This window comes from Rhinatrema bivittatum, chromosome 1 (assembly GCF_901001135.1).
Source record: "Rhinatrema bivittatum chromosome 1, aRhiBiv1.1, whole genome shotgun sequence".
Classification (NCBI taxonomy): domain Eukaryota; kingdom Metazoa; phylum Chordata; class Amphibia; order Gymnophiona; family Rhinatrematidae; genus Rhinatrema; species Rhinatrema bivittatum.
The window spans coordinates 348,664,937-348,679,657 of NC_042615.1; positions in this window are offsets into that span (position 1 = coordinate 348,664,937).

Sequence of the window (14,721 nt, forward strand, 5' to 3'; positions counted from 1 at the left end):
GGACATTCCTGATGTTGGCACCGCCTTGGACCAGATTCCTCCGTGGAGGGGGATGACCCTAAGGGGCTCCGTTTATTTCAGAAAGACGAACTGGCGCCTTTGATCCCCCACGTCTTTGCGGAGCTGGGCATCCCAGACCCTCCCTCTCGGCCAAGTCCAGACATGATGGATCCTATCCTCGCAGGCTTGTGCGGTCCTGCTCAAACCTTCCCCCTGTAAGCTATGTTGAGACAGATATTCCGGGAGTGGGATTCTCCGGAAACAGGTCTCAAGGTTAGCAGGGCTATGGACAAGTTGTTCTGTTGCCTGAGGAAGTACTGGAACTACTGTGCAGTCCTAAGGTGGATGCTTCAGTCTCCACGGTGACCAAGCAGCCTTGAAGGATTTGCAGGATAGCAAATGGAAGGTTACCTCAAGAGGATTTTTGAAGTGTCTGCCCTGGGCACCCGGGCTGCAGTCTGCAGCAGTTACATGCTCCGGGTGAGCCTGCACTGGATACAGCAGTTGCAGAGTGTCAAAGATCTAGTGCCTTCGGAGTGAAGCAAGCCAAACGTTCGGAGGCTGCGGTGGCATATGGCTTGGATGTGCTTTATGACCTACTTTGCACTTCATCGCGCACTATGGTGTCGGCGGTGTCAGCCCAGAGGCTCTTGTGGCTGCAGAACTGGTCTGCGGATGTATCTTCCAAAGCCCAGTTGGGGACTCTTCCTTTCAAGGGCAGGCTCCTGTTTGGAGAAGACCTGGAGCAGCTGATCAAGAATTTGGGAGAAAACAAGATCCACAAGCTGCTGGAGGATAGGTCGATAGGCCAGAAGGCTTTCTTCCCCAACTGCTCTTGCTTTTGGGGGCAGAGGCATTTTCGTCAGAGCAGGGCTCAGAATGCAGGCAACAGGCAAACCTCAGCGAGTCTTGGGCCCCAACTTACCGTGGACGTCGCACACCCCGGGACAGAGCCGGACAGGGCACTGCGGAGGTCAAGTCCACTCAATGAATCGAGGCCAGCCCACTCCACGGATCCTGTGATAGAGGGACGGCTGTCTCTGTTTCTCCAGGAGTGGGTCCATAGCACGTCAGACGGTGGGTTCTCAGTGTGATAGAACACGATTACGCGTTAGAATTTGCTCGCCCACTCCGAAGCCTTTTTCTGGTGTCCCCTTGCGGTTCCCTAGCAAAGGAGTCAGTCGTTCACCAGACCCTGGGCGCCTCCAGAGCCTAGGGGCTATCTTACTGGTTCCTCCAGTAGAACAGGGAAAGGGTCATTATTCCATTTATTTCGTCATCCCCAAGAAAGAAGGAACTTTTCGGCCCATCCTGGATTTAAAGAAGGTCAATGTAGCCCTCAAGGTGCCCTGTTTCCACATGGAGATGCTCCGGTCGGTCATCGCAGCCTTGCGAAAGGGCGAATTCCTGGCGTCCCTAGACCTGACAGAAACCTATCTTCATATCGGCATTCGAAGGGACCACAAGAAATTACTCAGCTTTATGATCCTTGGACAGCATTTCTAGTTTTGTGCCTTGCCACAGCTCCGCGAACGTTCACCAAGGTAATGGTGGTGGTGGTGGCGTCCCTGAGGAAGGAGGGAGTGCTGGTGCATCCCTATCTGGACGACTAGCTCATTCGGGCGACATCGGCGGCCCTATGCTCGCAAGCTGTAGAGATGGTCTTAGCCCATCTGCTCTCAGTGGCTTGGGTGGTCAACCTCACCAAGAGCCATCTTGTTCTCTCCCAGGTCCTGGAGTTTTTGGGAGCCCATTTCGACACTCAAGTGGGCAAGGTTTTCCTTTCCGGGGACAGAATCATCAAATTGCGTGGTCAAGTGCAGTTCCTGCTGCGAGCCTCCGTGCCCAAAGTCTGGGATTACTTGCAGGTCCTTGGTTCCATGGCTTCGACCTTGGAGTTGGTTCCATGGGCCTTTGCACATATGAGGTCTCTACAAGCAGCTTTATTGTCCCGTTGGAACATGCTGTCGGAGGAGTTCTATCTTCCGTTACCACTTACGGATGTTGCCAGGTCCATTCTGTAGTAGTGGCTGGTGCAGCAGCACTCGGAGCGCGGCGTTGATCTGAAATTACCCTGGTGGATGGTGGTGACGACCGATGCCAGCCTCTCTGGCTGGGGAGCAGTGTGTCAGGATTAGGCGGTACAGGGCCAGTGGACTCCAGATGAGTCGTCATGGTCGATCAATCATCTTGAAATACGGGCCGTTCACTTGGCTCTGGAGAGTTTCCTCCTCCTTCTGCGCCATAAGGCAGTTCAAGTTCTGTCTGACAATGCAATGACAGTGGCCTATATCAACCGGCAAGGAGGAATAAGAAGTCAGTCCGTAGCTCTAGAAGCAGATCTATTGATGGCCTGGGCAGAGCGCTATCTAGAAATGTTGGTGGCATCGCACATTGCGGGGGCAACGAACATACAGACTGACTTCCTCAGTCACCACCAGTTAGACCCGGGAGAATGGGAGCTGTCTGATGATGCCATGCGCCTGATATGTCGCCAGTGGGGCAAACCTCAGGTGGATCTCATGGCGACCCACACAAATGCCAAGCCGTCACACTTCTTCAGTCGCAGGAGAGATCATGGCACAGAAGGAGTTGATGCTCTGGTAGTTCCCTGGCCTCGCGACAACCTCCTGTATGTATTCCCTCTGTGGCCACTGGAGGGAAAGGTACTCAGGAGGATCGAGCTTCACCCAGGCTGAGTCATGTTCATAGCTCCGGAGTGGCCACGCCGTCCATGATTCGCGGATCTTGTGAACCTGTGTGTGGAGGGACCCCTACGATTTAGTCATCTACTGAATCTTCTTCAACAAGGTCCCATATTTTTCAATCAGGCAGCTCGCTTTTGTCTTGCAGCCTGGCTTTTGAAAGGTTTAGGTTGTGGAAAAAGGGATATCAGGATGAGGTGATCTCCACTCTTCTTAGGGCTCGGAAGACTTCTACCTCCCTGGCTTATGTTAGTGTTTGGAAGGTTCTTGAGTCCTGGTGTGAGTCTGGGGGGTGGATCCTCGCAAGGCCTCTATTCCCCTGGTCTTTTCTTTCCTGCAAGACGGGCTTCAGAAGGGGTTGTCTTTTAATTCCCTCAAAGCCCAGATCTCCGCTTTGGGATGCCTGCGGGGCCAGATTCAGGGCTCTTCTCTCACAGTTCATCCTGATGTTACATATTTTCTTCACGGAGTGAAGCATCTGTGACCGCCGACTCGGCAACTATGTCCCTCCTGGAACTTGATTCTCCGTGCTTTGTGCGATGTGCCTATTAAGAGGGCTACCTTGAAGGACCTCACGTTGAAGGTAGTTTTTCTGGTGGCAATCTGTTCAGCCAGGAGGGTGTTGGAGATTCAGGTCCTATCCTGTAGAGAGACTTCCCTGCGCATCTTGGACTCTGGAGTTTCACTTCGAGAGGTCCCATCCTTTTTGCCAAAAGTGGTTTCCGCCGTTCATCTGAATCAATTGGTGGATCTTCCGATTTTACGGATGTGGAGTTGAAGGATCCTCATTCTAGAGAATTGAAGCGTCTGGATGTCAGATGGGCTTTATTGCACTATTTGGAGGCTACCAACGGATTCCGTTTATCGGATCTTCTCGCAGGACAAGCAGGATGGTAGTCCTCACATATGGGTGACATCATCAGGATGGAGCCCAATCACGGAAAACTTCTGTCAAAGTTTCCAGAACTTTGACTGGCCCCTACTGGGCATGCCCAGCATGGCACTAACCCTGCAGCCAGCAGGGGTCCCCCTTCAGTCTTCTTTTTTCCACACAGCAGTAGCCTCGTGGTTTAGGAGCTCTGAAGAGATTCCTGACAGGAATTTTCCTCACGGACGTAATTAAAATTACTTCGCCCCACAGGGGTCCCTCCTCTAACTTTTCTCAAGCCGCAGTACTCCGGTAGGTTTTTCACCGTTTTTCGTCGATTACCGTCGAGTTTGGCCCTTGCGGCCTACTGGCCATCGACCGTACCGTGGCTCGATTTTTCTATGGCCATGGCATCGGGCTTCCGTCTGTGCCCGGACTGTACTCGCACCATGTCTATCACAGACCCTCATAGAGTCTGTGTAATGTGTTTAGGCCGTGAGCATGATGTCCTGACTTGCACCAAATGTGCCCTCATGACACCAAAAAGTCGCAAAGCCAGAATGGAGAAGATGGGACTCCTTTTCCGTGCTCACACCCCGACGCCGTCCATCGCATCGACGTCATCCGAACCGGCACCGTCGAAGTCGCACCACCATCGACAACCGTCCGGTGACCTCCCGCCATCGACTCCCGTTTCTCCCCCTCGGGATCGAGGAGATCGTAGGGAGAAGCATCGGCATCGTAGTCTCGGACTGTCGAGGGAGCGAAGTCATCGATCTCACCACCGTCAAAGAAGCCCCGTCCAGGAGCGGCACCGACCACTCCTGTGACCGGAACATTGAGGCCACCCTCACCCGATCAGGATTTGGGAGTCGCGATTCCGCCTCTAAAGGTGGTCCCTCCGACTTTGCCTCAGCCTCCCTCTTTCGTCACGGAGCCAGAGCTGATTGCCCCAGGTCTCCGGGAAGAACTGGACCGGCTGGTCCAGGAGGACATCGACAAGGCGATGCAACAACTCCAGGTCCCTCCGGCACCAAGAGTGGAACTGGTCATCGACCCGATTCCAGCAGCGCTGGCACCGCTGCTATCCCGGATGGAGGCGCTCATGACTGCCCTTCCACCAGTGATTCCCGGGTCTCCTATGGCTCCGGTGCGCTCCCCCATGACTGCTTCATCGGGAGGAGAAACACCGTTCCGCATTCCTCCTTCGGGGGTATTGCCTCAGCCATCGATGCCATGTCGTCCCTCACCACCGATTCATTCATTGGGGGCGATACGCACATCGGCGCCATCGATGCCTTCGATGCCGGCACCGGTGCCCCCGGCGATTCCTTCAATTTTCTCGGAGCCTCAGCCGGGCCCTTCGGGTATTCAACCCCCTTCTCTTCCTACAGGTCAGCCTGCTGATCCTTATGACACCTGGAGTGATGATACTTCCACAGACACCGATGATTTACCTTAACCACCTCCTCCTACTGAAAGTAGAAAGCGTTCTCCTCCAGAGGACCTCTCTTTCATTAATTTTGTGAAGGAAATGTCGGAATTGGTCCCTTTTCAGCTTCAGACGGAGCAAGATGATAGGCACCAGATGATGGAGCTTCTCCAATTCCTGGATGCCCCTAAAGTGATCACTTCTATTCCCATACATCAAGTTCTGCTTGACCTCCTCAAAAAGAACTGGGAAAATCCCGGATCCATTGCCCCAGTACACAGAAAAGCTGACACTACTTATCTAGTACAGTCAGCCCCGGGCTTTCAAAAATCTCAACTTGACCACCACTCAGTTGTGGTAGAATCAGCTCAAAAGAAAGCGAAGAGGACAAAGCCACACTCCTCTACCCCTCCTGTCAAGGAACACAAGTTCCTAGACAATATTGGTCGACGAGTGTTCCAAGGGGCCATGCTCATCTCCAGAATTGCTTCTTACCAGCTGTACATGACTCAACACAATAGGGTCATTTTCAAGCAAATACAGGACTTCTCTGAAACCCTGCCTGACCAATTCCAAGAACATCTTCAAACCCTTGTCAACAAGGGCTTTGAGGCAGGGAAGCATGAGATACGAACAGCTTACGATATCTTCGACACCTCCACTAGAGTGTCTGCAACTGCCATTTCGGCAAGACGCTGGGCCTGGCTCAAGTCTTCTGACCTTCGGCCAGAAGTACAAGACAGGCTCTCTGACCTGCCCTATATAGGAGATAATCTATTCGGTGAACAGATTCAGCAAATAGTGGCTGAGTTAAAGGACCATCATGAGACCCTCAAACAGCTCTCATCGATACCTTCTGACTTCCCTTCTAGACAGCCCTTCAAGAAGGACTCCAAGAAGTAATTCTTCCATCCAAGGAAGTATTATCCCCACCAACAAGGTCCTGAGCTACGAGGCCTTATCAAAAATCTCAGCCTCGCCAGCCCTGGAAGCAAAAGCCACAAGCAGCTCCCCAGCCGGGGCCTGCTTCAGGTTTTTGACTTTCACTTGGAGAGCAGCAGCCTGATCCCTCTGCCAAGCATACCAGTGGGAGGCCGATTATGCCACTTTCATGGAATATGGCAATCAATCACAACCGACCAATGGGTGCTGGCAATCATTGCTCAGGGTTACCATCTGAATTTTCATGCTGTTCCACCGGACTTCCCACCTCTATAAGCGTGGAGAGTAACCGACCATCTGTCCTTCTGGAGCAGGAGGTTTCCCTTCTTCTCTAGTTAAGAACAATAGAACCCGTTCCTCTTTCGCAACAAGGCCTAGGGTTCTATTCCCGGTACTTTTTGATCCCCAAAAAATCCAGGGGGCTTCGTCCAATCCTGGACCTACGTGCCCTCAACAAGTACCTTCAGCGGGAAAGGTTCAAAATGGTAACCTTGGGCTTGCTTCCACCTCTTCTACAAAGAGGAGACTGGCTCTGCTCTCTGGACCTCCAGGACGCATACACCCACATTGCGATAGCTCCAGCTCATCTCAAGTACCTCCGGTTTTTAGTAGGCCCAAGGCTCTACCAATACCGGGTGCTTCCATTCGGCCTAGCATCGGCACCACGAGTCTTTACCAAATGTCTCGTAGTCGTCGCAGCTTTTCTCAGGAAAGAAGGTGTTCATGTCTACCCCTGTTTAGATGACTGGTTAATCAGGGCCCCAACCCAGCAAGCCGCTCGGTCGTCCATGGATTTGACCCTACACACTCTAATCTCTCTGGGATTTCTCGTCAATTACGAGAAATCCTATTTAGTCCCATCTCAAACCTTATCGTTCATTGGGGCAGACTTGGACACCTTACAGGCAAAAGCCTTTCTACCTCAACAACGAGTGCAAACCCTCGTGTCCCTCGCTCATCAGTTGCAGTCTCAGTATACAGCAACAGCTCGACAATTCCTTGTCCTTCTCGGACACATGGTGTCCTCAGTCCATCTCACACCAATGGCCCGCCTGGCCATTAGAGTCATGCATTGGACTCTGAGGTCACAATGGATTCAAGCGACTCAGCCTCTGTCAACCATTGTCCACATCACCGACGCACTCCGTCTGTCTCTCGCCTGGTGGAAAGATCAGAACAATCTCCTCCAGGGACTGCCTTTTCACCTGCCAGATCCTCAACTCATTCTCACCACTGACGCTTCCATCCTCGGCTGGGGAGCTCATGTAAACGATCTGCAGTCACAAGGTTTTTGGTCTCCAGAGGAAGCCAAACACCAGATAAATTTCCTGGAGCTTCAAGCGATGCAATATGCTCTCAGAGCTTTTCAGGATTGCCCTCGAAACTTTGGGCCGCCCGGCCGACTCAATCATTTGCGGCAAAACAGCTATTTTTCAATATATTTTTTTATGGTACTGGGAGTTTTTTCAGCTCTTTTCTTTTTATATTGTACAATCCAAACCAGTTTAAAGTTGTGAGAAATTTTTTTTAGTCTCTATAATTTGAGCAGCACTGTCAGGCTGCTGAACTGCCCATTGTTCATGAAAGATGGTTTTCCTCTTCCTCGTATACAATGAAAAGGTACGGTAATTTCATCACCTTCATTTGGTATGAAAGTATTGTAACTGTAAAAGACAGTTTGACTTAACCTCTTATCACAGCAACCAGGAGGAGGCAGCATTGCTAGGACTAAGAAAACTAGTATAGGCTGAAGGCTGAGACAGAATATGATAATCAAGATCCCTTGTTTCCTGTGAACCAAGGCAAGATCTACAAAATCCTAACTGCAGAATTAGCAGGAGGCCAAGGCCAAATCCAGGAGTCAGTGGCTGGCTGAATGTGTGCAATCAGGTGCGTACCCCACCCCATTACTGAGCCAGAAGAGTCATCTCATGTGGTTCAAAGCACAAGTCATGCCCTGTGTGGCAGAGGAAGCAGAATGGCTTGAGGCACCAGTGCTCTTCTTCTGCCAGCCCAGACTCTCATTGGGAGGACTGTCAGGATGAAGGAGGGGAGGAGATGATGATGGAGGCTAAAAAATCAGAAAGGGGAGGGAACAGCTGAGAGAACAGTAAGAGGTCTGTGTCAGGAGGGTGGGTGATGTGTGCAAGATTGGAGGTGTTTGTGTGATATGGGCAGAGGGAGCAAATAAGCGATTTAGGTGGCATGGGGGAAAGGGAATCTGCACCAAGATATGTGGCTGGATGAGAGGGGAAGGGATATTAAGATCCCTTTTCCTCCCTCCAAAACAACTTAAGAAAAAAATTGTTTACCTAAATACGTGCCACATAATTGCTTCAGAATTTTTTCAACTCTTGTGGCAGAATCTACCCCTGAGCTGCATAAGAAGATGAGGGCCGGGATGATAATATATACAAATAAGAAAGTTTGCTAAAGTTTCTGCTGCAGTAGCATTGCTGAAACAGCGACTTCTTGTTTCTCTTCTCTGGTCCCAATTCTAGTATACTTAAATCTAGATATATGTATTCTAAGAGACAAAAAAAGAGGTTGAATTTTTTTAGATAATCATCTTAAGAAATAAAAACCTTATGAATATATATATGAAAGATGTATAAATAGACAGGGTTGAGAACTTGACTGTTGGTGCTACTGCTCAAAAAATTAAAACATGTGTTAATTCAAACTTTTTGGGTCCATTACCATGTGCCCAATGGAAGCATATTTTTTGTTACTAAGAACGAACTCTATAATACACTTACTATACAAGTAATAATTGCAGTGATGCTAACTGTGCACCTATGCATGGTTTGGTTGGTTTATTTATTTATTTTTCAACTATTAGTCTGGTACAAAATTCCAATGGCCTCTGGACATGGAACAGCCTGAAAATACTCTCAAAATCTTACCCTGTGCAGTCACATATACATAAAACCAAAACCTAAAACAAATCTTGGGTGTAGTCTGAGGCTTTGTACAGATTAGGCACTGGCAGATGAAATCCAGCTGTTTGCAGGAGCCTGATCCTGGGAATACACCCTAGCAGGAGCACAAGCAAACAAATTTAAATAAAAGATAAAGATAAAACTGGTTGTTAGTAGCTAGGTTCACAGGAAACCTATAGAAGATCATTTGTAGAGGATGACAAATTAGAAATCTTCTAAAACAGTATTGGAAATGCATTCAGACCCATTACAGTACTTATAAGAACTGTGAAGAAAATAAGGATCTAAGATGGCTAACATGTAACAACGTACTGCACAGACTCCACCGTGTGTGTATTTCTTAGCTATGCCGGCACGTGCAACTTGCTCCAAGGTAGGAGTAAAAGGTGAGATTAAAAAAATCGGGCTAGTTAGGATACGGATAGGGGGGAGGGCAGGATAGGGGAAGGGAGATTAGGCTAGGGGGTTGGGAAGTTCCCTCCCAGTCCGCTCCTTAATTGGAGCACACTGGGAGGGAACTGGGGAAGGCCCTGATGCATCGCCGCGCATAATTGTATAACTCTACCCCCCTTTGCACGCGCCGACCCGGCATTTTATAACGTGCGCGCATGTTATAAAATCACATGTCCATGTGTGCTCTCACACATAAGTTCTGAAAATCTACCCCTATATGCATTGCTATTGAGGGCTTTGTCCTGCACCTAAAATAAGTGCTGAAGTGGCAATAAAGACCATATCTCTCTGTATATAGCAGAGGATTCCATGTCACTGCTTCTTCATTAGTTGCTCGCTTATGGTGGCTAAACTTATGGACAAAGGTGTGAGCTAAGAACATAAGAGCCATAGGGTGTTGAAGAAACGCAACTAGGAAGTCCCTGGTGAGTTTGGGGAAAAATTAGACCAATAAGTTTCTGCATGTTTAATATCATACATTTCTTTAGCTGGCAAAACAATGGGTAAAATCAAGGGGATATCATAAGTACCTTGGTGGCAAGGGCTACGGGGAGTAGCAGCTATAATACAAGTCATTACCATAGTCCAATTAAGGGAAAATGTTGCTAAGCTTGGGTTAACACTGTGGGATTCGTTCCTACAGCCAGGTCTAATTGGTGTGGTTTAATGGGTAGTAGAAACATAATCAGATCTGGCCCAAGAAGACAATCATTCAATGTTTTAGAAAGATGGAGAAACCAGGAGTAAGACTCAAATATTACTTACAAGGGGTAATGCAATGGGGACCTGAAAAACACTGGAGCTTACCCAAATGTGGGAAGGGGCAGGGAAGAGCTTATGAGCATAGCAACAAGGTAAGAAATAGAGAACTGAGCGAGACAGAAGGGTAATCAAGAGAAGGAGTGGTAATGTCTGAGTAGTGTATGCATGCAGTGACAAAATATGGAGTTATGAAAGCATGGGCAATGCTAGTTCTTGGGAGTGTTTGCACCACACCAAGGCACTTCTTGAGATACTTTAAGGGCCTGAAGGATCTCTACCTACTACTGCCAGGGTTTTTTTTACTTGCCATCCTGAAGAAGAAATCTGGTGTGGATGAGTCAAAGAATTGCCTTCTATTTCTTTGGATGTCTCTAACCAATTTTTTTGAGTCTTCTAGTAGGGCAAACATGACATCAGCCACTTTAATTGTGAATCTGGTCTTGGAGCCAGACAGGGTTTAGAAGTCGTTCTTCAGATATCATGATGAACTTTTTTTATAATCAGAAGGTAAGAATTTTTCCAGGCATGGTAAGAGGCACAAAGAAGGAAAAAATTGTTGCTTTTACAGTCAAGGGTTCTGCAGATTGGGGCATTGTGTTTTTGCAGTATCCATCCAAATATTTAATTAAATATCAAAATGTAAATTTTTTTTTAACCCAATCAACTAACTTTTTTCTTAGTGATAAACTGGCCTTGCAAGTTACGAAATAACATTTACCTGGAATTAGATTATAAGGTTAAATTTTCCATTGTTACTGGATGATTTGTAGAGCATAGTTCTTATTGGCCATTATTTGCTTTCTTGGTGTATGGTCCATTTAGCCCCTTAAATTTGTGGACTTTTGTGCTGTGGTGAGGATTTATATTTCCCTTTCAAGTTTGATTTAATGTTTTTTTACTTAAATTTTGAATGCATTTTTCCTAACAAGATGGTGTATATTGTATTTTTTTAAAGCAATAAAATTAAATGAAAAAAAAATTGTTGGTACCTTGACTAAGACCAGCATGGTTCTGGCAGTTCTGTGCTTTTTTTTTGGCTGTGTGTGACCAAGAAGAGATACTGCTTGGTTGTTCTGAGTACTGAAGTGTTATGAAAAGGACATCTCTATTTTGTAAGCTTTTAAAAAAACTCATAAAAGATAATTTTCTGCAAAATAAATTAGAGAATTTGAAGAATGTCATCAGAAGAAGAAATCTGAGATTTATTAATTTTCTAAATACTATAACTATCATATCTGTGGATGTGATTAAAAAGTATCTTACAAGAAGAGGTGAAGTATGCCCTGAAGCCTTACCACCTATTTCAAAAAAAGAAATTTCTTACCTGATAATTTCCTTGAGTCCAGTCAGACTAGACCAGACGAGTGGGTTATGCTCATGAGCCAACAGAGAGAGACTGAGACAAATAGGTTTGCTGCTATCACCCCTTACAGGCATATGTGACCTCAGCCTGCCAGTATTATCTGTAACAAGCTAACTCCAAAATGAAGCAATTAACCCCTTAAACTAAAAGGGCTTCCAATGACAGAGAAGAAAGTTACTGTAAACAGAGAAAAACTATGTACAGAAATGGTATTTAACATACCTTCACAGTCTTCAGTATAAATAGTATGGCCATCCAATTTTCACCTCCTTTCACCTATCTTCTTTTCCTTTTTTTTTTTTTTTTTTTTAGATGACTGAGGATATGAAATAGTTTGGCAAAAAAACTGGAAGGCTCTGGACGAATGTGACTGGATTTAAGGAAAGGAAATTATCAGGTAAAAATAAATTTCTCCTTCCTCTTCATCTAGTCAGACCAGAACAGATGAGGAAGATGGATCCAGCTACTCCTGAACTGGGCAGGCCCCTGCCAAATCTGCTTGTAATGCTTCCAAAGTGAATGAGATCTCTGCTCTGGCCCTCACATGGAAGTGATAATGCTTTGAGAGAGAATGTAAGGAGGATCAAGTCACTGCTCTGAACATCTCCTGTGAGATACCAAATGAGGTTCTGCCCAGGAGATGGCCCTTGGGCCCTAGTTGAATGTGCTCTGACCCTTTCCAGCAATATAGTTGCCTGGTTGCCACTTCCTTTTTTTTGCTCCACTGAATAAAATAAAAAGATGATCCTATTTCTTGAAATAATTTGTGACTTTAAGATACCTCAGTAGAACTCTCCGAACATGCAAAGAATGAAGGTCCTTGTACCCTTGTCTCTCACAACACTTGCCAAAAAAGGGGCAAACATACCAACTGATTAGATAAAAACTGACACCACCAGAAATAGCTCCCTACAAGATAAGGCCTGCAATTTCAAAATCCTTCTGGCCAAACAAATGGCTACCAAAAAAACTGCCTTCAAGGTAAGAAACTTCATAGAAATCTTCTTTTTAGGTTCAAGTTCCCATCCCTAGAGGGAACTGGATTCCTGACCGAAATCTAATGTGTTTGATTCCTCTTAAGAATCGAGAAATACCCAGATAGGATGACAAAGGCCTCCCCAGCATGTGACCTCTATAACATGCAATAGTAGCAACTTGTACCTTTTAAGGAATGGAGTGCTAATCCCTTCACCAAACCATCTTGCAGAACCTTCAGAATGCTGGAATTTATGCAGCTCTGGTATCTTCTCTACCACTGCCTGAACATTCTCCAAATTTGAACATACACCAGGGAAGTAGAAAATTTCCTTGTCTTCACCATGTCTTGAGGGTATCCTTTCTTTGTCAAATGAGTCCTCTCAAGGGCCAAGCCATAAGACAAAATTGATCCAGGTTATTGTGAAGAACAGGACCCTATGAGAGAAGATTCCTGTCCTGGGAAAGCTGTAATTGACTGCCGTCTAATATCTGACTAGATCTGCATACAAAGTACACCTCGACGAGTCTGGGTGCAACCAGAATCACCAGTCTTTGATGATTGGAAATTCTTTGCAGAAGTCTTCTTATCAAGGGCCACAGAGGAAAAAAATACAGGACTGACCATGTTGGCCATTCCTGAATCAAGACATCCAGACCTGAAGATCCTCTTTCCTTTCTTTGACTGCAAAACCTCCACACCTTCATGTTCCCGGAGGTAGTCATCAAATCCATCAGTGGAATTCCTCCACCTGTCCACTACCTGGTTGTTCACCACCTGAGTCAACGACCAAATGCAAAAGCGCCAACTAAATTGCTCTGAGCCCCAAATGATTGATAGACCATACCACCTCTTGCACTGACCATAAACTCTGAGCAATCTGATCTTTACAGTGAGCTCCCTAGCCTGAAAAGCTGGCATCTGTTGTTACTGTGATCCATTTTGGGGTCTTCACCTCCACTCCTCTCTCCAGGTTCTTGGACTTGAGCCACTAAATTAGACTCTTCCTGACATGACTTGTAACTGGAAACCTCACAAAGTAATTCTGAAATTGAGGGTCTCACCTGTATAACAAACCTTTCTGGACAGGCCACATGTGAGTTCTTGCCCAGGGGACTAGGTCCAAGGCAACCATCATAGAACCCAAAGCTACTGACAACTCCATACAGTTGGGCTCCTGCCTGAGGACCAACAAGAGAACTGGCTCAATCATTTTACAAATACTTTTTGCCATCAGTTAAATTTGACCTAACTTTCTTAAAGTGCTCCCAGATATTTCAGCGACTAAGATTGGATTTGATTGAGCATGGAGAAGTTCACTATTCATTCCAGTGCCTGCAAAAACTCTACCACTCTCTTGGTAGCCCAAGTACTTTCCTGCTCCAATTTTGCCTTGATAAGCCAATTGTCCTATATAGATGACCCAAAATACCTTTGCTTTCATAGCACTGCTATTACCACCATCACCTTTGAGAAGATCATTGGAGGACACTGCCTGAAACTGAAAATGACCTAGCATCACAATCCACAGATACTGCTGATGTACTCCCCTTATTGGAATGTGCAGATAAGCCTCCATGAGATCCTAGGAGGTCAGGAACTACCCTTGCCTCATCACCACTATAATAGACTTTAATATCTCCATCCTGAAATGAGAAATTTTGAGGAACTTGTTGACCATCTTTAGATTTAGAATGGGACAAAAGGAACCTCATGTCTTGGGAACCACAACGTAAATTGAATACGGATGTTGTCCCCATTGAGTATCACCACTCCTAAGGAAAGAAGGCAGTGTAGAGTCATCTCTCTTTTGGACGGAGTGGCAAGGAGAAACCGTAAAAGTGTCTGAAACTGAACAGGAGAATTCCAGTGCATAACCTTCCCAGATTATTTCTATGACCCACTGGTCTGAGTTGATCTGGACCCATCTCTGACAAAACCTTAATAGGTGGCCACCTATTTTTGGAATCTGCAGTTGGGCCATCCTCCATTCATTAGGAACCTTGCAAGGTACCTGTTGTACCAATGGATCCTTCCTTACCAACTCTCTTATTGGCATGAAAGGACTGAAGTTTGCCAAATGGTCACAATTTCTGACCACTTTAGGACCAACTCAACTTCAGTCTTCTAGAGTCTCAAAACCTACTGTGTCCTCAAGCTGAATGTGTAGAACTCTTAGGCTTGTCTTCCATGAACCTCAGTACCTTGGATTCTCCCTCTACCTTGGCTGCTACCCCAGATACCCTCCAAACAAAAACTTCCCTTTAAATGGAAACTT